The 21,405-nt window shown below is 46.2% G+C and overlaps 2 long non-coding RNA genes across 2 annotated transcripts in view; one reads left to right on the top strand and one right to left on the bottom strand.

Annotated features, from left to right (window-relative positions):
* Positions 1-21,405, bottom strand: part of LOC309367750 — a 214,206-nt gene that overhangs the window by 152,652 nt on the left and 40,149 nt on the right. The gene's annotated exons all lie outside the window — the stretch shown is intronic.
* LOC309367757 lies at positions 16,680-21,212 on the top strand. Its single transcript, XR_014167326.1, has 2 exons — positions 16,680-16,888; positions 20,193-21,212. It is a non-coding gene; the product is annotated as an uncharacterized lncRNA (long non-coding RNA).

Below are 21,405 nucleotides of genomic sequence, written 5' to 3'. Positions count from 1 at the left end.
TGCTTTAAGAGAATACGAAAAAAAGGGTTAGAAACGGGTAAAAATTTAATGGTAAGGATTTGCTGAACCAACAATCTGAAGTGGAATACAAAAAAGGGAGGTATGAGGAGGTCCGGGAAATAAGCTAAAGGAAAATAAGCAATGGAAAATTTGTGTGTTTTTAATTATTTTTATTTTGTATTTTTGTTACTTTTTCTTTTTTTCATTTTTATTGTATTACTATTAAAAATCTTAATAAATAGTCTATAAAAAAAAGAAAGAGGAGAGCGCAAAATATGGTCTGAAGCTCAACATCAAAAAAACGAAGATCATGGCCACTGGGCCCATCTCCTCCTGGCAAACAGAAGGGGAAGAAATGGAGGCAGTGAGAGATTTTACTTTCTTGGGCTCAATGATCACTGCAGATGGTGACAGCAGTCACGAAATTAAAAGACGCCTGATTCTTGGGAGGAAAGCAATGACAAACCTAGACAGCATCTTAAAAAGCAGAGACATCACCTTGCCAACAAAGGTCCGTGTAGTTAAAGCCATGGTTTTTCCAGTAGTGATGTATGGAAGTGAGAGCTGGACCATAAAGAAGGCTGATCGCCAAAGAATTGATGCTTTTGAATTATGGTGCTGGAGGAGACTCTTGAGAGTCCCATGGACTGCAAGAAGATCAAACGCATCCATTCTGAAGGAAATCAGCCCTGAGTGCTCACTGGAAGGACAGATTGTGAAGCTGAGGCTCCAGTACTTTGGCCACCTCATGAGAAGAGAAGACTCCCTGGAAAAGACCCTGATGTTGGGAAAGATGGAGGGCACAAGGAGAAGGGGACGACAGAGGACGAGATGGTTGGACAGTGTTCTCGAAGCTACAAACATGAGTCTGACCAAACTGTGGAAGGCAGTGGAAGACAGAAGTGCCTGGCGTGCTCTGGTCCATGGGGTCATGAAGAGTCAGACACAACTAAACAACTAAACAACAACAACATCATAAGTATCACTGACTGCACTTTTATCACATTTCACACACACAAACATACAAAGACACAACCATGGATATCTGTACTTGCAACTCAGCATAATGCTTAATGCATCTGATGAAGTTTATGGAAACTTTTGTCACAATAAATGTGTTAGCCTTTAAGATGTCACAAGATTCTTCTTTAATACGGCATTTTTCTGTTGTTAACCGCCTTGAGTGCTTATGCGGGAAGGCAAGAGACAAATTTAAATGATCAATTGGAACAATAAATGTGTGAGCACGCAAGTCATTTTCTGATTTCCTTTGGCGATTACAGCAGCAGCATTATTTTTTCTCAGTCACTGTTTTGAGTTTCTCTCTGTTTTTCAGGTGGCAAGTTTTGAAAGGTGCAATGTAAGAACCTTTTCCTTCGAGGTTCTTTGTTTTTAACACAAATTGTTTAAAATAAAACAAGTGAATCAAAAGAATCCTTCATTAAAAATGAATGGCTAATAGTTCATTATTAATGATGGGCTGGAGCGACAGTGCACCATTGCCTGGGGCTTGACAAGCTGTCAGGAAGGCTTGCCAGGGCTTCTGGGCTTATCCAACTCCTGTGCCACATTAAACAGGGAAAGTTAAATGACATTTGCAGTAACCTGGAGAATTGCATTTGGGCACAAAAGGAGCTCCCCCTCTTTGACATCTTTTTATGGTCTGTTTCAGTTGCTTTTGTTGTTGTTGCTGGCAAAACAAAGAAGATAATAGAAAATCTGTTAAGCAGACAGTGAGTAGCACATCAAGTTGTGGAAGAGCTAATAGAGCCTTGCAAAGAAAAGTTTTTGGAAAGAGAATGGGCACAAAAGGATAAAGTATATTTCATCATAAATATATATTATATAGATGTAAATGCTGAAGGCAGATAGCAGAGATGAATGTAGACTTGGCCTTCTTGCAGAAGAGTTGATATTGTGAGTGGGTGAGGTTCTAAATTTCTGTGCTAAGAAAACCCATATTCTGAACATTTTCCCAACTATGTGTGTTGCATCTCAGCACCCCAGTCCAAAAGACATTGATTGTAGGAGTGTTCAGTTGATAGTATTTGCAATTAAGTAAAACAATGAGTTATTTCAATCGAATATGATTGTGATTCAGTAAAATAAGATCACAGCCTTAGTACTGTTTTGTGATTTGGAGCAGAATGGTAACGAACTAGGATAGTGAGCCCCCTGGGTTGCCCAGAGTTGGCATCAAAGCTAATACAGTTATTTAAGTCATGATGAGAAGAATACTTTCCTTTTGCAAGGACTCTGGGGATCATTTCTGTTGCCCTTCCATAAAGAGAACAATTCAATACACTCATGTTTCTCAGAGAATTCTTGTCAGAGAATAGCAAACTACCAAATGTCTGAGGCAGATTTTACCTTCATTTTAACAGCATTCCAAACTTGAAAAAATATGCTGATTTATCTGAAAGAAACAATAAAGAACACAACCTTATATCGTAGGTCTTCTTATTACACATGTGTGGTTAACTTCCAATCTTTTAGGGAGCAGTCCTGCACACAAGAAGCTGGCAGAAAGCAAGCCTGTTGTGAATTAAGGCAGCCTGAAGAAGTGTGCCTGCACACGAAAGCTCTTACCAAGAACAAACTTAGTTGGTTTCTAAGGTGCTAGTGGACATTTTTTTTAATTTTTAAAATATATTTCTAAGGCAGCCTAAAGTTACACCAGACAACAAATTCCGTTTGGCAGTGAGGCTACTGACCAAAACCTGGCAGAAGGAAAAACAGACGCCATGTTTCAGTCTCACCACCCTTGTCGCTGGCTTCATTTTGTCCAGGTTGCCAGGTCACATGACTGAACTGAACAAGCTTAGGGTCCAACCTAAGCCCTCCCCTCCTGTCACTTCACAGCCCCAGAATGCTGCCTTTTCAGGGCTTATGCCAGCTTGAGATCCACCAACTTGGCTCAGGCATTTGGGTCCCAGCTGAGCAAAGCCTGGCTGTGCCAGGAAGTTCCTGGCCCAGCCACAGATTCCCTGGATCCCAAACTGCTCGTCCCTGTGGATTTTGCAATAGGCTTGCTCCCCAATTCTCTCCTATCTCCTGTCTTGCTGTGTGTTGCTCTTATTTTTTACAGTAAGTCTACTACTTCCACTACCCCAGCCTCTGATAGAGGTCTTCATTGTCGGAAATCTCAAGCCTTGGCAGAGGAATTTGCCACTTTCCAGGCACCCGGCTTGAGTTCCTTGTTGACCTCCCCGTCTGCGACTCCCGGCAGGATACAGGCGAGGTCTCTATCGGCGATCCTCCTCAAACGTGAGAAGAACACACCACTCTTCCCTCCTCCCTGCCTTCCCAAGGAAGGGGAAAGAGACAGACAGAAATGTATTTACATGCCTTTATTTCTGTCTTTGCAGCAGTACAGAGAAACACGTCTGCACTCTCCAAACATCAACAGCAGAGAGAGAGACTCCACCCCTGTACTTCCAGTACTGGTCAGATGACACTCTGAGCTAACATCTGGTGCTCAGTACGGTGAATAGACTGTCCCTTTGTTCCCACGCTAGAGTCCCAAACATCAACATCCTGTTTGGCTTTCCAGCCAGCTGCAGCTCGCTGCTGCATTGCTCCTTTTTCGTAACATTCATTGTGTCTCATAAAGTTGTCTGAGAGTGACTATTTATGTAGAACTATTTCTGATTTATGTGTCAGAGTTGTCAAGAATTTTTTGTTTTTTTAATAGCATGAGATGTCACTTTCTCTCATAGTTAGTAACCCTGAGGTATAATCAGAAATTCTGATGGATCTCTATGTTGCTGCTTTAAGATGGTTTTGGAGTTTATGCAAAAAATGGAAGACCCAGTTATAGAATTGTTCCTTGGCTTTAGCAAAGTCTCATCTGAATTAAGCTGCCATAGGAAACAGATGATACACTCATTTGCTTTAGAGTGGTATCTCAGTTTACGAACTTAATCCATTCCAGAAGTCCATCCTTAAACCGAAACTGTTCTTAAACCAAAGCGCACTTTCCCTAATCAGGCCTCTTGTCGCCGGTGCCCTTCCACCGTTCGGATTCCGTTCTTAGACCAAGGTAAAGTTCTCAAACCAAGATACTATTTCTGGTTTTGTGGAGTTCGTAAACCGAATCGTTAGTAAACAGGATTGTTCTTAAACCAAGGTACCACTGTATTGAACTGTTTGTGATAGGCATACTTGTTAACTAGCTTTAATAAAAATATCAATGGATAAATTCCAGATGCCCTGTGATAACCTGGGGCCTAATCCATGACTGCTGTTGTTAACCAAAATAAGCAGCAAAGTAAAGTGTGGAAATCTAGGCTGTTAGACCTTTAAAATATGGCCTTGTGAGCTCCTTCCAAAGTTTTTCTCTTCCCGTAGCATAGAAAATTATCACACGTTTGGGAAATTAAAAACTGGCTTTACTTACAAACTCTTCCAAAGGTTCATGAGGTTTTCCATACAGCATTCAGAAAACGTTTTACAGGCAGTAAAACTTGTCTTAAGTTACAATGGTGAAAGTTCCTAAATTATTGGTATCAGAACCCAAGAGATGCTTATAAGCAGGGACAGAGGAAGGGGAGTGGTGGGGGCGGCCACCCTGGGTGTCATCACTGGGGGGGGGGGTGACATTTGGCACACCTCCTGCCTGAGACTCCCAAGCCTACCCGACCCATCGGGGGAAGGGGGTGGAACTGCGCTGCCTTGCCGGTGGCCTTCCCCCCTTCCCCCTTTGTTTTGACAGCTTGGGGAGGCTTGGGGGTTGCGGGCAGGCGGCGTGCCATTGCCCCCCCCCCCGTTCCCAGGCTGCTTCCTGGGGGGGGCAATGGCAGAGCCTTCCCTGAGCTGTCCAAAGGAAGAGGGAATGGTGGAACATGCTGGCAAAGTGGCGCGGCTCCCCCCCCCCCAGGAAAAAGCCCCCCATGGGCGGCTCACTTCACCCCCCATGGGTGTCTCACCTCTGGGACGCTCACCCCACCCCCATGCCCCCACCCCTGGGTGCACAGCATGTCAGGTGATAGAGCAGCTAGCTCCGCCTCTGCTTATAAGAGCCTTTCAGTCTGAGCTGCAGTAACCAGCTTAGACCTCTTGACATCTTGAGCTCCTCTGGTAGATGGAAATACAATAGGCTGGATTACCTTCCTCCCAAAGTTAGTGGGAGTGACCTAGCTAAGCCTGGCAGGACAGCTTACTCTATGGCCTTAACCTTCTCATGCATTAATGAGAGTTAAGCATATGTTGGCTATATGAGGCTGTTCATCCCACACTTTGCTGGACCAAGGGCTCTTTCTCTATCCCATCATTCTCCCTGGCCCTTAACTTACTCTCACACCTGGCAGATAGTCACTGGCAATAGGTTCTCTCTCCTTCTCACTGTCTAGACAGGGTTCGGAAAGAGGTTGAGTGCTCCACCTACAGTTGGTCTTGTTGGCTCCTCCTGCACTTTCAGCTTCATCCTCTTTTGAGCCCAGTTGCACTAAATTTGCCAACCCATAGTCAACTCTGCTCCTCACTCCCACCCTGCCAAGTGCCAACCTATCTCTCTACTCACTTGCAGGTCAGCCTATGATCTGATGGTGCATCTGAATGATACTACTTCCAAGATTTAGAACCTCAAAGCCAAAGTGAGAGCATTTGGGTCAAAATTAAGGGAGAGAAGAATAACAGTGACCTCATTGTGGGAGTTTACTATAGATCCCCAAGCCAAACGGAGGACATAGATGATGCCTTCCTGGAACAGATGGCCAAGCATGCAAAAGGAAGGGAGATAGTAGTAATGGGGGACTTCAATTACCCGGATATTTGTTGGATGTCAGCACGTGTAGACACAAAGTCAGAAAAGCTAAAGCACAGAATGAACTCAGGCTTGCTAGAGAGGTTAAAAGCAACAAAAAAGGCTTTTTATGGGTATGTTCATAGCAAAAGGAAGAACAAAGAAACAGTGGGGTCACTCAGAGGAGAAGATGGTGAAATGCAAACAGGGGACACAGAAAGGGCTGAACTCCTCAATGCCTTCTTTGCCTCAGTCTTCTCCGATAAAGAAAACAATGCCCGACCTGAAGAATTTGGAGCAAATGATTCAGCAGAAGAAACACAGCCCTGAATAACAAAGGAGATAGTACAAGAATACTTGGCTAGTCTAGATGTATTCAAGTCTCCAGGGCCAGATGAACTGCATCCAAGAGTATTAAAAGAACTGGCAGATGTGATCTCAGAACCACTGGCAGTCATCTTTGAGAATTCCTGGAGAACAGGCGAAGTCCTGGCAGACTGGAGGGGGGCAAATGTTGTCCCTATTTTCAAAAAGGGGAAAAGAGAGGATCCAAATAATTACCGCCCAGTCAGTCTGACATCAATACCAGGGAAGATTCTGGAGCAGATCATTAAGCAAACAGTCTGTGAGCACCTAGAAAGGAATGCTGTGATCACCAATAGTCAGCATGGATTTCTGAAAAATAAGTCATGTCAGACTAACCTGATCTCGGTTTTTGACAGAATTACAAGCCTGGTAGATGAAGGGAATGCAGTGGAGGTAGCCTACCTTGATTTCAGCAAGGCATTTGACAAGGTGCCCCATGATATTCTTGTAAAGAAGCTGGTAAAATGCGGTCTTGACTATGCTAGCACTCAGTGGATTTGTAACTGTCTGACTGACCGAACCCAAAGTGTGCTCATCAATGGTTCCTCTTCATCCTGGAGAAGAGTGACTAGTGGGGTGCCACAGGGTTCTGTCTTTATCAACGACTTGGATGATGGACTCAAGGGCATCCTGATCAAATTTGCAGATGACACCAAACTGGGAGGGGTGGCTAACACCCCAGAGGACAGGATCACACTTCAAAATGACCTTGACAGATTAGAGAACTGGGCCAAAACAAACAAGATGAATTTTAACAGGGAGAAATGTAAAGTATTGCACTTGGGCAAAAAAAATGAGAGGCACAAATACAAGATGGGTGACACCTGGCTTGAGAGCAGTACATGTGAAAAGGATCTAGGAGTCTTGGTTGACCACAAACTTGACATGAGCCAACAGTGCGACGCGGCAGCTAAAAAAGCCAATGCAATTCTGGGCTGCATCAATAGGAGTATAGCATCTAGATCAAGGGAAGTAATAGTGCCAGTGTATTCTGCTCTGGTCAGACCTCACCTGGAGTACTGTGTCCAGTTCTGGGCATCACAGTTCAAGAAGGACACTGACAAACTGGAACGTGTCCAGAGGAAGGCAACCAAAATGGTCAAAGGCCTGGAAACGATGCCTTATGAGGAACGGCTAAGGGAGCTGGGCATGTTTAGCCTGGAGATGAGGAGGTTAAGGGGTGATATGATAAGGTAAAGGTAAAGGCACCCCTGCCCGTACGGGCCAGTCTTGACAGACTCTGGGGTTGTGCGCCCATCTCACTTAAGAGGCCAGGGGCCAGCGCTGTCCGCAGACACTTCCGGGTCACGTGGCCAGCGTGACATCGCTGCTCTGGCGAGCCAGAGCCGCACACGGAAACGCCGTTTACCTTCCCGCTGGTAAGCGGTCCCTATTTATCTACTTGCACCCGGAGGTGCTTTCGAAGTGCTAGGTTGGCAGGCGCTGGGACCGAGCAGCGGGAGCGCACCCCGCCGCAGGGATTCGAACCGCCGACCTTTCGATCAGCAAGTCCTAGGCGCTGAGGCTTTAACCCACAGCGCCACCTGCGCTGATAGCCATGTTCAAATATACAAAAGGCTGTCACATAGAGGAGGGAGAAAGGTTGTTTTCTGCTGCTCCAGAGAAGCTGACACGGAGCAATGGATCCAAACTACAAGAAAGAAGATTCCACCTAAACATTAGGAAGAACTTCCTGACAGTAAGAGCTGTTCGACAGTGGAATTTGCTGCCAAGGAGTGTGGTGGAGTCTCCTTCTTTGGAGGTCTTCAAGCAGAGGCTTGACAACCATATGTCAGGAGTGCTCTGATGGTGTTTCCTGCTTGGCAGGGGGTTGGACTCGATGGCCCTTGTGGTCTCTTCCAACTCTATGATTCTATGATTCTATTCTATGATTCTACATGCACCACTGAACACAGCTAAACCAAGTGAGATCCTCATCAATGCAAACAGGGGTGGCACTATGTATTTAAAAGATTAAGAGCACATCTCAGAAGAGCACTGTCTGGAATTTAACCTGGAGTTTCTTCCACACAGAGCAACTATGTGCACTGCCAAGGGAAACCAGAACATAATTTGGTTAAGGCTGTGCTGCTTCTGCTGCTGCTGCTGCAACCATCATTGGCTCTCTGATCTTCTCACTTACTACAGGCAGTGAAGTCACTCTGTGGGGTCTTCTTTCCTTGTTCTCTGCTGGAGTACTTTTGACTCAGGGAATAAGTGTGTAATGCAAGAACAGAAGCGCCAACAGCAGCTGGGAGGAAAAAGAGCAAAAGAAAGAGCTAGGCTCACACTCAGCACATCCCCACTTTGGCGTAGAGGAGAAAGCAGCAAAATGGGGATCCATCAGAATTTCTGATCATACCTCAGGGTTACTGACTATGAGAGATGGTGACATTTCATACTATTAAAAAACCAAATAATTATTGTCAACTCTGGCACAAACTCCAGAAATACTTTGCCACGTAACTTTGTGGGAGGCCGTGAAGACCTGTGTCATGGATGCTTTAGTTGAGAATCCTGCATTGCCGGGGGTTGGACTGGATGACCCTTGGGGCCCCTTCCAACTCTACCATTCTATGATTCCATTCTTCCTCCATGCCTACTGCTGCCAGCCACACACAGCAGTGAGGTCCCAGCTTTGCCCAGTCACCAAAGATACATGTCTGCTTCTCCCTGCCAAACAGAAGATGCTGCTTCCTTCCAGCCACAGAGTGGTGGCTGGCTGACTTAGGGCACTGAGAGAGGCATCAGAAACAGTTCCTTAGGAGGGATGGTAATGAACGTTGCTTAAAGCAAGCAAAAGAACAAGCTCCATCAAAATTCACCTGCTCACACAGAAACCAATCTCCTGCCTTGCAGGCAAGATCTCCGAAGTCACCTGCTATCTTTGATGCTGATCTTCTGATAACCTTTTCACCCCAAACTTCTCTTCACTGCTCTTGATTTCTGAGCCAGCTCCTAAGTCAGCTGCACTCACTCTCATTGCCTGTGGGCCCTGCACTGGCATCACACAGCAAACTTTCAGAGGACCTTTTTGAAAAAATGCAGATTCTCTCCACGGCTGTCAACATTCAGCAGCATGCATTGCCAAAAGAAGAAAAAAACAGAATAAATAAATCTTTACCTGCATTCAGGGAAAATGTAAATAGCTTAAGAAAAGCAATCCAGGCTTTTGGCCAATAGTTTTATGAAGCTACTGCACTGCTTGTTTTAACTGCTGTCTGCAATATCTTATATTGTTGTTTTTAAATTGCTCTTAGGTGTTTTTTTGTATTGTGAGACGTCCTGTTCTTCCTTGAGGGAGGGAAGATGGATTATGAATTTGAAATAATGAATAAGTAAGTCAGTATTTTTTATGGGGAAGTATTGTAGGATTTCACCCTAGAAAAGAAAAATGTGATCTTGAGTCAATGGGTCGGGAGAACATAGGCAAAAGCAGGGGGGGTTTCTGAGGGGCCGCAGGAGTACGCATACCCCTAAACATTTTGTGAATCTAAGTTTGGCCTCATTGAGGGGCAGCAGTAGGAAAATGAGTAGGAAAATGAGAGTACCCCTAAACATTTTTTAGAAAAAAAGCACTGGGCAAACCAACAACAATTAAAAGGTGAATTATCTGTCTCCAAACAGAGAGGGTCAGGTATTTACACTTGATAATCCTAACAAAGAAATGGTCAACCTGAAGAACAATGGATGCCATTCCTTTAGATGTTTGTGTCCTGCAGGCAAAGAAAAGATCCTGTGAGGTTGCTAGATGAGGCAAAGGGGACTGGAGAGTGTGTGCAAATACTATTAATGAAGGACATTGAATGGGGGATGGCAAAGCAATACTATTTAATTTGTAGAGTGGTCATTAACAGATTTCAAGGAACTGCATATCACATTACAGTGGCACCTCAGTTTACAAACTTAATTTGTTCCAGAAGTCTGTTCTTAAACTGAGGCATGCTTTCCCTAATGAGGCCTCCTGCTTCCAGTGCCCTTCCACTGTTCGGCTTCCGTTCGTAGACCGAGATAAATGGGACACTACTTCGTAAACTGAATAGCTCATTAAAAGGGCTGCTCTTAAACCGAGGTACCACTGTATTAATAGAATGCACATTTTAGATAGAAGTTAAAAAAAACCCAGAACCTTCTTCTCTGTGTCATTCTTGTGTGCCCTGGGGTCTGATGATTTGCATTAGGTTGAAATCCGGCACAACACTGTTGAGCTAGAGATCAACTTTTTGGCTAAACAGCAGAGCTGATTTTGATATATTTGCTCTGGGGCTGAGGCCATACTGCTGAAGGGACTAGGCAGGAACCAAACTTTTGCTAGGGCCTGGCCTTGTCCACACACCAGCTCATAAGAATACAGTCGTACCTTGGTACCTTGTCTTCTCGACTGGGCAGGAAGAGGGTGATTTGAAGGTGGGGGCCATTGACATCAGTCCCTTGTCATGGTCAGATCACTTCCTGTTGAGATTTAGTATCTCAGCACCTTCTCCCCTCCACAGAAGCGGGGGACCTATTAGGAAGGTCCATCCTCAGAGGCTGATGGATCCAGTGGGATTCCAAATGGCTCTGGGGAGTTTTCCAGCTGATATGATTGTGCTCCTGACGAAGCCCAGGCCAGCCTCTGGAACACCCAAATGGCTTGGGCTATTGACACGATTGCCCCTGAACTCACTTTCCCACTTTGTGGAGCCCGACTGGCATACTCCAGAGCTTAGGGTGAGGAAACAAGCTTGGAGATGGCTTGAACACAAATGAAGGAAAGAGCCGAATGAATGCAACCAAACACTGGTAAGGGCTCATGTCAGCAGCACTTAAAATCCATGATTCTGGATAAAGGATGATTTATTGCAAAGAACAAACAGAAAGTCTGGCAGCTCGTTCCCGAGCAGCCTCCACAACAGCCTAAGATGACTCAACTGAACTCTGGTTTCCCTTTCTCTTACTACGGAAGAAGCAATGGAAGTACGTCTTCTTCTTGTGCTGCTTCTCTCTCTCTCTGACTTGCAAGCCTCCCCTCCTCTGGTGAAGTCTGTAGCTGATTGCTGGAACGTGCCCTTCAGACAGTGGCAAATTCTTATATGAGGGTTCTACAATCCTGACATCATCCCCTCCTCTAGGGGTCTCCTCCGGCTCCCCCTGCTCTTCCTCCTCTTGGTGGCCTGGTAACTCCAGGCCTACTGGCATTGTGGCCTCTGAGACCCGTCCCGACAGTAAGGGTCCTCCGTCTATAGTCCTCACCTCCAAGGGGTCCAAGTTGGAACTTCTGCTTGGCCAATCCCAGCCGCTCGACTAAGATCATGTCAATGAAATCTGTGGAAGCTCTGGAATTTATGAGTATACACACTTGCTTGCTGCGCGCCCCTATGAGTTGTAGCATGGCGTTTATTATAATTCCTGAATGACTGGTCCTGGCGGAGGCCCATCTGTGGCTTTTCCTCCCAGCCTGTGGCCTCCTGGACGGGCTGGGGCAGGTCATTTCCCGGCAGGGCCTCTGCACACTCTGGCCCTGGTGCCAAGGTTGTCCCTGATAAGACTCTGCCGTTCTTCCTTGCTGATCACTGCCACACCTTGTGGTGCATACGCTCTGACGACGCCAGCCTCACTTGTCCACGACATACTCTGCCAGTGTGGTGTAGTGGTTAAGAGCGGTAGTCTCGTAATCTGGGGAACCGGGTTCGCGTCTCCGCTCCTTCACATGCAGCTGCTGGGTGACCTTGGGCCAGTCACACTTCTTTGAAGTCTCTCAGCCCCACTCACCTCACAGAGTGTTTGTTGTGGGGGAGGAAGGGAAAGGAGAATGTGAGACGCTTTGAGACTCCTTAAAGGGAGTGAAAGGTGGGATATCAAATCCAAACTACTACTACTACTACTACTACTCCTCCTCTTCTTCTTCTTCTTCTTCTTCTTCTTCTTCTTCTTCTTCTTCTTCTTCTTCTTCTTCTTCTTCTTCTTCTTCTTCTATCTCAAGCCTAGCTGGAGGGCCGCTCGCCCCACCTCCTCTAAGGTAGCCATTGCCAGCATTTTTGCTAGATCATCCAGAATTGAATAGGGCAATTAGGGCCTTTCCTTCCCATCCCAACTGTCGGGCATACATCTGGAAACTAGACGAATAATCCACCACGGTCCCTCTCCCTTGCTTGAAGGTCATGAGCTTCTACGTTAGCTCCTCCTCCAGCACTGGGTTCAAATAGATACTGTCCAGCTCATTATTGAGCCTACCTAGTGGTAGTGAGGGACGCAGGTGGCGCTGTGGGTTAAAGCCTCAGCGCCTAGGACTTGCCGATCGAAAGGTCGGCGGTTCGAATCCCTGTGGCGGGGTGCGCTCCCGCTGCTCGGTCCCAGCGCCTGCCAACCTAGCAGTTCGAAAGCACCTCCGGGTGCAAGTAGATAAATAGGGACCGCTTACCAGCGGGAAGGTAAACGGCGTTTCCGTGTGCGGCTCTGGCTCGCCAGAGCAGCGATGTCACACTGGCCACGTGACCCGGAAGTGTCTCCGGACAGCGCTGGCCCCTGGCCTCTTAAGTGAGATGGGCGCACAACCCCAGAGTCTGTCAAGACTGGCCCTTACGGGCAGGGGTACCTTTACCTTTACCTAGTGGTAGTGAAGGCAGCAATGAAGGCATACTTTGCTGCCTCTCTTGCATCATCTTCATGTCGTCCAGCAGAGCTTTTCCAGGTTGTATGGGGCCTTTTACAGGCTGGCCCAAAGGAGGTGATAGAACCAACTCAGCTAATTAGAAGCTGCACTTTGGTTTCCGAATGTTTTGGAAATCAAATGGACTTCCGGAAGGGATTCTGTTTGGCTTCCAAGGCATGACTTGTATTGTTATGTGATCCAGGCCAAACAGGCTCACTAGCAGAACACACGTGTCCATGTAATGTTGAAGAGCAGAACCAGGCACCAGTGGGGGAGGCTGGTGGTGTCATCTTATTGTAAGGAACCCATGATGCATCACTGTGAAGGATCCTGATCTGCAAAGGAGCTGCAAGATATGTTTAATTGCAATTGTTGTAATACATTCACCAACAAATGTTGCTGGGGGCCCTTTGTACTTCCTCCTCAGCCACTCTGCCCAAGAAAGAAGGCTAGAAGCCAGGCTTGTTCTCCCTGACTATACTGGGACCTCACAGCCAAGATAAAAATGAGCATCTAATCATGGACCACTGGACTTTGATCTAGAGAAGCAAACTGCACCATACTCTGTTCAAGATGAAAGGGCATGTTACAGAAACCACAGATTCAAAACTTATTTTCATCACAGTGTCATATATTATTGATTAGTGTTTTTGATGTATTAATCTGACCTGTAAGTGGCCAACACCTGGGAAGCCAATATCTCTAACTAAAACCCATCTTACCGTGCTCCTTTGTGCTGTGAAGAGATGCATTTCAAATGAGGCTTTACATAATTTTCTGGAAGCATACATATCATATGTATACTTTCATATATTAAAAAGCTAAAACTAAACTAAAATTAATTACAAGTCACAACAAACAAAAGCAGCCAAGTCCAATTTCCATTCAGCATGTGATGTGTGATGGAAATAGCACAATAAGAAAATAAGTCTTGAGTCAATCTATAAAATAGGGAACATGTGGAGAATGAAAAAAAGAAACTTAAATAGTTTGAGTGCTGTTGTTTTGAAGCCTCTATTTTATTATGAATAGTTTATTGACTAAAGGTGTTCTTTATGCAGAAAATAATTCACATTGAATTAGGTTTGGTGCTGCACTTCCACGCTTAGATGTTGACTTCTTTGCCTGATAAAATGGAATTTTGTCTGATGAGCTCAAGTGGCCGTAATCTGACCCATATGTCATGAACTACACATGCTCAGATTAATTCTTGTTGCCCCAATCTCTCCCTCGACTCTGCTGTGCCTCTGCCCCACTGTGACAGGTTTCCAGGCTCTGACACATCCTTAAACCGGAGGATGGGATCCCAGGAAAGGGAAGCAGGAACAAAGAAAACAAAAGGTTTGTTCAGTGCTTTTTGCAGATGTTGAGTGTGCATAACTGAATTTGTGTAAGTTAAATGCACGTAAGATGTAATCCCATTGTACAAGGCTCACCCTTCTGTCTGTACTTGCACCATGTGAGCTGAGGGCATATCTAGGAATGAGCAGTGCCAGTAGCTTTTGGTGGTGGCAATATGGGGTGTGTGTGTGTGTGTTGAGGCCTGAGGAGGTCTGTGGTAACTGGAATACTGGATTGCTTGAGCTCCCCACACCTCCCACCTCCCCTCTCAGGAGCCAGCAGTGACATCAGTGTTGCAAAGACAGGTCAGCAACGCTTTCTGCCCGCACCGCCATGCCAACCATGCCGGCTCTTTACCAGAATTGTCCCCCAAAGTGGAATTCCCTCCCTGATGAGACTTGAAGCTAATTTGCTCTTGTGACTTTTCAGAAAGGCTGCAAAACTGACCTTTTCGGAAGGCCCACAGCTGCTGTGGACCTGCTTCTGCTCTTGCTTATTTGGTATTTATTGATCAGGGCTCTATTTGTGAGGGCTTTTTAATTGCATGATTTTTTATGTTCTGTTTGAAGGCACCTTGGAGAGGTAAAGTACAAATATCTGAAAGAACTCTTGTTTATGTATATATGAATGACTTATCTTTTTCTCCTTTGTCCACAAGCTATTTTTGTTTTCATTTATTAACCCTCTTAATCTTCCTCCAATGTGCATTTAAAAAGCACACATGAGAAAAGCAGGGATTTAACAGCATGTGGATGAAGGATCACCAGAAACATCTTCTGTAGGTTAGAAAACAAACTCTTTTAAGATTGGTTGCGAGACTGCAGCCTTTTTTTAAAAAAAAGTAACTGAAAAGCAAATCATGGCTGCATATGTGCATAGACCCAGGACTCACTCATATGATCGCGAGACCCCTTTGATATTCTTGCAATCACCTGAATACCAAACATATGCAAGCTCGCTCTCAGAGTGGAGTGGAAACACAGGGACTAAAAGAAAGGAGACACAATAACAAATAAGAAAAGTCTCCCTCTAAACTTTCTTTACAGGTTCCAACTTGTGGAGTATCATTTTCTTTTTTCTTTTTTTAATATACATTTTTATTAGTTTTTACATATATTTTCCAAACAGAACATGCCATCTCATATCATCTTCTACAACATTTTGGCTATTTGGCATCAACCACATCTAATAATTTTCAAACCTCATCTCTTAATCTTACATTTGCTATCCTAACTATTACTTTTAATAATCCATAACTTAAAATCCATTCTCATAAAGCGTGTTCTCCAATAAATGAGAGCACGTGTTGCGGTGTGGGCCACCGGGCCAGACCTCTTGTTGCCAGGCAGGTTAATAGTTGTTGCCTGGCATTGTGATTGGATAACCGGGTTGCTGGGGCAAATTGTATGTTGCAAATTGGGTGGGTGGGACCATGGTCTTTAAATATTGGTGCACTCTGGTTTCTCTTTCTCTTTGCAGAGTGCATCGGATCAGGAGCAATCTTCTCATTGTCTGGTTACATTTCTTTATTTCCCCCCTTCTATTTAATCCTCTCTAGTCCCTTAATTAATTTAATCCCCCCCCCCTTTTTCCCCTGTTTCATTTCTCACCCCACCCCTTACCCTGCCCTTTGGGAAGATTCTCCCTGTATCTGTGGGCACTGCCTGTGCATAATCCTCCTGGGCTTGCCTTTCCCATAGGGAGAGAGCCCCCATTAGGGGCTTTCTTTTGCAAAAAGGTTTTCCCCATTTTCACCTGTTTAATTGTGGGGCTAGTCAGGGCTGTTCCCAGCTTAGCTGGAATCACTTCGTTTATAGTATCCCCAAAGGTTGGCTTTATTTTGGGTGCATGCAGAGCTGTTGGCTGAGTTTTAATTTAGCCTTGGGTGGGAGCACTATATTGAGTTCCTTTAATTTTGCAATGAGACAATAAAAGTCAGGGAGCAGAAGCAGGGAGGCCTTCACGGCCTGCTCAGCCTGCACATATCTTTCAAGCCTAAGCTTGCTACAGTTAGCAGTACAGTAAATTGTTAAAGTCTATGTGACATGTGACTCATTTTCTCTATAAGTATTTATCTGTTTGTTTGCAGGCTCACTTGTTGCTAATGTATATCTTAGGCAGACAGAGTGGAGCCAGAGGCTCTCTGTGCCTCCAATGAGCACTCTTTGTATGCTCTTTAACTATGCTGTTTCTGAACAAGTTTATTTTCTTCAAGTTTGTTTTTCCCTGATAGTGGCGACTGCCATTTTTGAGACAAGCCATTGTGGCTTAGTGGCTAGAGTACAGGACTAGGACCTGGGAGACAGGCTTCATATCCCCCACTTAGCCATTGTTATAACAAAGCAAAACAAGCTGCTCCTTTTGGACTATTCTGTTGCTGGGTAGTTTGGCCCATTTGTGATATTGCTCCCAAAAAGAACTTTGCGTTTCTTGAGGAGGTGCTTCCCTCTAAAGGGCAAGCAGGGGTACCTGGACAGGTGGTGGGCTGCCTCGAGTTTGTTATCTCATTGGAAACATTTATGTCTGGCCTAGCTTGGCCTGCTTGGCCCTAGAATTTGATGGCCTCTGGCAGCATTTCTGGCCTGAATAGTATCCCCATGTGGTGCACAAAGCATTGGTTCACCTGTCCCTCACATTGTTTAGGTTTTTTCTTTTGCAGACTATGACAGGGCCTTTGCAGATGCCTCCAGAGCTTGCCTCTCCTGCAGAGGATGACTTGCTGATGCCCCAGGTGCCTTCTTCCAGAAGGAAGCGTCTTCAGAGGCAGGAAAAAGTGGAGCAGGGATGATGCTTACACCTCCTTGCAGGTAAATCATCACTGGGCTCTGATGATGATTCAGACATCACCTTGGACCTCTCCAAGGGTCAGGGTGAGGCTGTTCCAGGTCTTTAGGGATCATCCTGGATAGCTCAGCTGGTCAGCGTATGGTGCCGGTAATGCCTAGGTTGCAGGATTGGTCCCTGTATGGGACAGCTGCACGCTCTCTCATCACTCTACCTGAACACTGAGGTCCAGCGCCGAGGGCCTTTCTGGTGGTTCCCTCTCTGTGAGAAGCCAAGTTACAGGGAACCAGGTGGAGGGCCTTCTCGGAAGTGGCACCTGCCCTGTGGTACACCCTCCCACCAGATGTCTACTACGAGACTTTTTAGAAGACATCTAAGGCAGCCCTGTTTAGGGAAGCCTTTAATGTTTGCTGCATTACTGTATTTTAATCTTTTGTTGGAAGCTGCCCAGAGTGGCTGGGGAAGCCCAGCCAGATGGATGGGGTACAAATAGATGATTATTATTATTATTATTATTATTATTATTATTATTATTATTATTATTAATATTGTGGGGGAGTGGACTAGATGATCCTCAGGGTCCCCTCCACCCCACTATTCTTTAAGTTGCTATTCACTATGGGAATGTTAGATGCAGGGCTGCCATCATCCCCTCAGCTTGCTAGGATCGCAGGGACGGGGACATGTGGACCACTTGCGCAGCTCCACATTTCAAATGGAAATCCCCTGAGCTATAGAATCTTAAGCTGGTATGCAGGAAGCTGGCCTGGCAGCAGCTTGGTTGGGACTTTTTAGGGTTTCTGGCCAGCGTTGGCCCTGTAAATTTACACATCATGGTGGCAACACTAGGCAGGGCATTTTGCCCAATGTGGGGGCTGGGGGCTAGCAAGCAATAACTCAATACCTCTCGCCCATATTTCCATAAAAATATCTTCCTTGAAAGCCTGGCCAAATGGTTATCTAGATAGGTCAGTGGTTTTGCACTTGTGGGAAGGGTTTTCCCATGGTTTGGGATTCCGCTGGCTCTTCAGCCAATGGCTCAGAATACAGCAACTCAAAGCCAGTCAGAGAGCTACCTGTGTTAGCAAGTAAGAAGGTTAGGAAGCAGCTTTCATTGGACGTATGGTGGTATCCCCTTGATTCTCCTGCGATTCCTATTTTCATTTATCCCTTTGGGGATCGTCCCTAGGAAAGCCCCATATAATCCCCCATATAATTTATCAGTGAATGACTCTCTGGAATTATTCTGCAAAATTTGCATCTTTGGATCAGGCAGTTGAGCTTACCAACATATTGGAAGAGGGCCTTGTTGGCATTATGCGATATTGAATTGGCTGTCAGGCTGCTGCCGGTTCACCCTCAAGATTATAAGTAGTTGGGCTTAATTGGATGGTCCTTACATTTATAAGGCGATGCCAATGGGTTGCGCTATAGGCTGTGCAGCACTTGAGTCCTTTAGCGTCTTTCTGGATTGAACATTGTGAGTCAATACTCGTTTAACTGGGGGTATCGTTATGTGGATTATTTTACTGGCTGGTTCATGTGACACCAGCTTCTGCTAAGGCTTACTGTACGCCCCTTTTATTCCCTGAGGAGCTGGGTGTTCCCAGTGGATAGGACAGTGGCTCCTACTGCCCCTTTTAACGTATTTGGGGGCTAGCTGGATACCGTTGCTCATACCTCTGCTTGCCTGTGGAAAAGCTGTTTGCCATGAAGGACGTTATTCTTGTAATACTTCCTCTGATAGCAAATGTTGCTTTGTCAGATTCTATCATTGCTAGGTCAGTTTAAAAAAATAAAATATGGAATGCAGGGTGGCTGTTCCAGGCTGCCCCTTCCATTCCTCCTTGGCCAGGTGGGGTCTCATGGCCCAGGGTCCCTTCATCATCCTGTACAGTGGCCTTGAGCCTGGTAGGGCAAGGCAATCACATGTGACCTAACTTTTCTTGAGTTTTTCCCCATTGTAGTGTCAGCGCACATCTGGACTGAGGAGTACAGGGACCGTCGGGTCTGTCTTGGTCTGATAACCAGGCAGTGTGAGGGTCCTGGCAAAATGGTCCTCATGCTTTGGCAGAGTCTCCGTCCCCCTTTTAAGTTCTTTCCAGCTGCACTGCTTAAGGTTTAATATTGCGTTTCTGCTCGTTTTATTACGGGATCATCTAATGTTTTATGCTGTCACTCTATCCCGTTTTCAGTTGGAGAGCTTCAGATCCTGGCCTCTGGACGCCCAGCTATAGCCGGATTTTCTGGAGCTCCTGTGGCGCTTTGGCAACAATTGATAATTAAGAGGAGTAGTAGCTTACATTTCCCCTTCTGCTTTCAGGCCTGGACTGATTTCTTAGCGTTTAGCTGGGAGTCCTCGGCCATTCAGAGGAACTTGCCTCCATCCTCTGAGCAGGACCTGCAGTAATTGGACTACCTGCTGCAGATTGGCTGCACTGTTAAAACTATCAGAATTCAGTCTGCTGCAATGTCTGCCAGAGTAAAGCTTTAATTTTTCAGAGACCCTTCTAAAAGTGTGTCGTGCTCAGGGTCTCGGATGGTTGTAAAAGGCTCCAGCCTTCACAGGACTGCAGGCAGGAAGCCGGTCAATCTTGACCTATGCAGTATCCGCAACAAGTTAAGACTTCTCTCCTGGTTCTAGATCTAGACGAGACTTCTTTCAGTATTCCATTGTAATTTTGGTGTACTGAGGGTTGGGGAAATTGTGTTGGAGCCAGCACAGGGCTGAGAGTTTGGAGGCTTATTGCCTCTGGATTTTTCCTCATCTGCTTTGGAGCTTGTCATAAGTGTCTGGAGCTCTAAGTCAGACCTAGTGGGCTGGGTTGCCATCATCAGGCTTCCAGTCACAGGTAAGGTGGGCCCTTGCCCTGTTATTGGATACCAGAAACATTTGGCTTTTCGTTCCCCTGGGGGCTGGCTCGATCCTAGAAGTTGCTGGTTCTCGTGGGTTGCTCCTTCGGGGGGAAGTTGTCCGCCTCCCAGCGACTGGGGAGGTGGGCCCATGCCCAGTCAAGGATGTAAGGAAGTACTTGGCCTTGAGCCTCCTGGGGACGGCCCCCTACTCATGCATGATAATGGTCACCCTTTGGCGAGACACCAGTTCACAAAAGTCATGCGTATGGCCATCTCTGCTTGTGGGATCTCAGCCTCTGGTTTCGCCCCTCATTCCTTTCGCATAGGTGCAGCGACTATGGCGGCCCATTGGGGCTTCTCAGCCGCCAGGATCAAGGATTTGGGGAGATGGAAATCGTATGCTTTCAAGGGTTAAGTGCGAAACAAAATGCTGAGTTTGGTACTTTTGCTTGTTTGTTTCAACCCTTGCAGATCTCACGCTGGTCCGCGTCTGGATAGTGGGACACAGCATCGTTCATTGGGCTGGCAGCAGAGCGAGGCAGTCTGCAAAGGGAGCGTGTCTCGGCCTCCCACAGCAGGTGCAAGTGTCATGGTTTTCCAGACGTGGAATGTCATGGGGAGAGTTTATGCCGCTGATTGGTCGCCGGCTGCTCTCGGACCTCCCCACCCTATGGTCATAGTGGTGCAGCTGGGAAAAAATGATGTGGCAACTATTGATTGCCTTGCTTTGCACACCTCAATCCAAAAGGGATTTGGAGGCATTGGCAGCCTTATTACCTTCAGTGAGAATAATTTGGTCTCACCTGTTGCAGAGGCAAACCTGGTGCGGTGTTTCCCGCCCGGAGGCCGCTGAAAGGGCCAGGAAGTGCATTAACTCTGCTGTTTGTGTGAAGGTATTGGAGCTGGGTGGTTTGGTATTTTGCACCCAGACATTAATTTTAAGGCTGAGGCCCTTTACCGGGCAGATGGAGTGCACCTCTCCGATTTGGGGAATGATGTTTGGCTGGATGTGGTGGCTACTAAATTGGGTTCATGGTTGGGTTTGTGAGTGGTTGGCGGCGAGCGTTAGAGCTCGTGTGGCGGTTAGGCATTGGTTATAATATGCTGGTGGTGGAGGGGTCAGGCTGGGCCTGCCCCTCCCATTGCGATGAAGGGAATTCCGTTAAAGGAATCCTGGGGCTTGCCATGATTTCGTCCAATCCCTGTCATGGGACCAGGGCCGCCCAATCCCTGTCATGGGAATCCTTGTCATAGGATCTGGGCCGGCAAGCTTTCGGGGAGCTGCTGGGGTGAGCGGCGTGGGTCCGACGCTTAGCTCAAATGACCCCCAGTTTGACTTTCTCTTCTACTGGCTACCGATCGGACCTCGGGATGTCAGTTCTGTCCCAGGCGGGGGGACAGATAGTCATAACCAATGTCTAAACAACCACTCACTGATTTTGTATTTTAATAAAGTTGTGGCCAAAATAGTGCCCAAAAACCAAAACTAAATTACGTGTTATGTGTGAAGTTATTTGAGGGGCGGCCTGGGGACCTACACACGCAAACCTTTTCTGCAATATTTCATATAGTTCTCCTTACAAAACTTCTTGTAGTCCTACAAGCATGGTCAGTTGGTTACAATTGGCTTTCAGATAACTCATAATTTACTCCAGTCTTTCAAGAATTTCTGGTCCCACTGGTT

The sequence above is a fragment of the Podarcis melisellensis genome (assembly GCF_964234715.1).
Source record: "Podarcis melisellensis genome assembly, chromosome: 4".
NCBI lineage: Eukaryota > Metazoa > Chordata > Lepidosauria > Squamata > Lacertidae > Podarcis > Podarcis melisellensis.
Note: the sequence above shows the minus strand (reverse complement) of the source record. Positions and strands in the feature narration are given on the sequence as shown.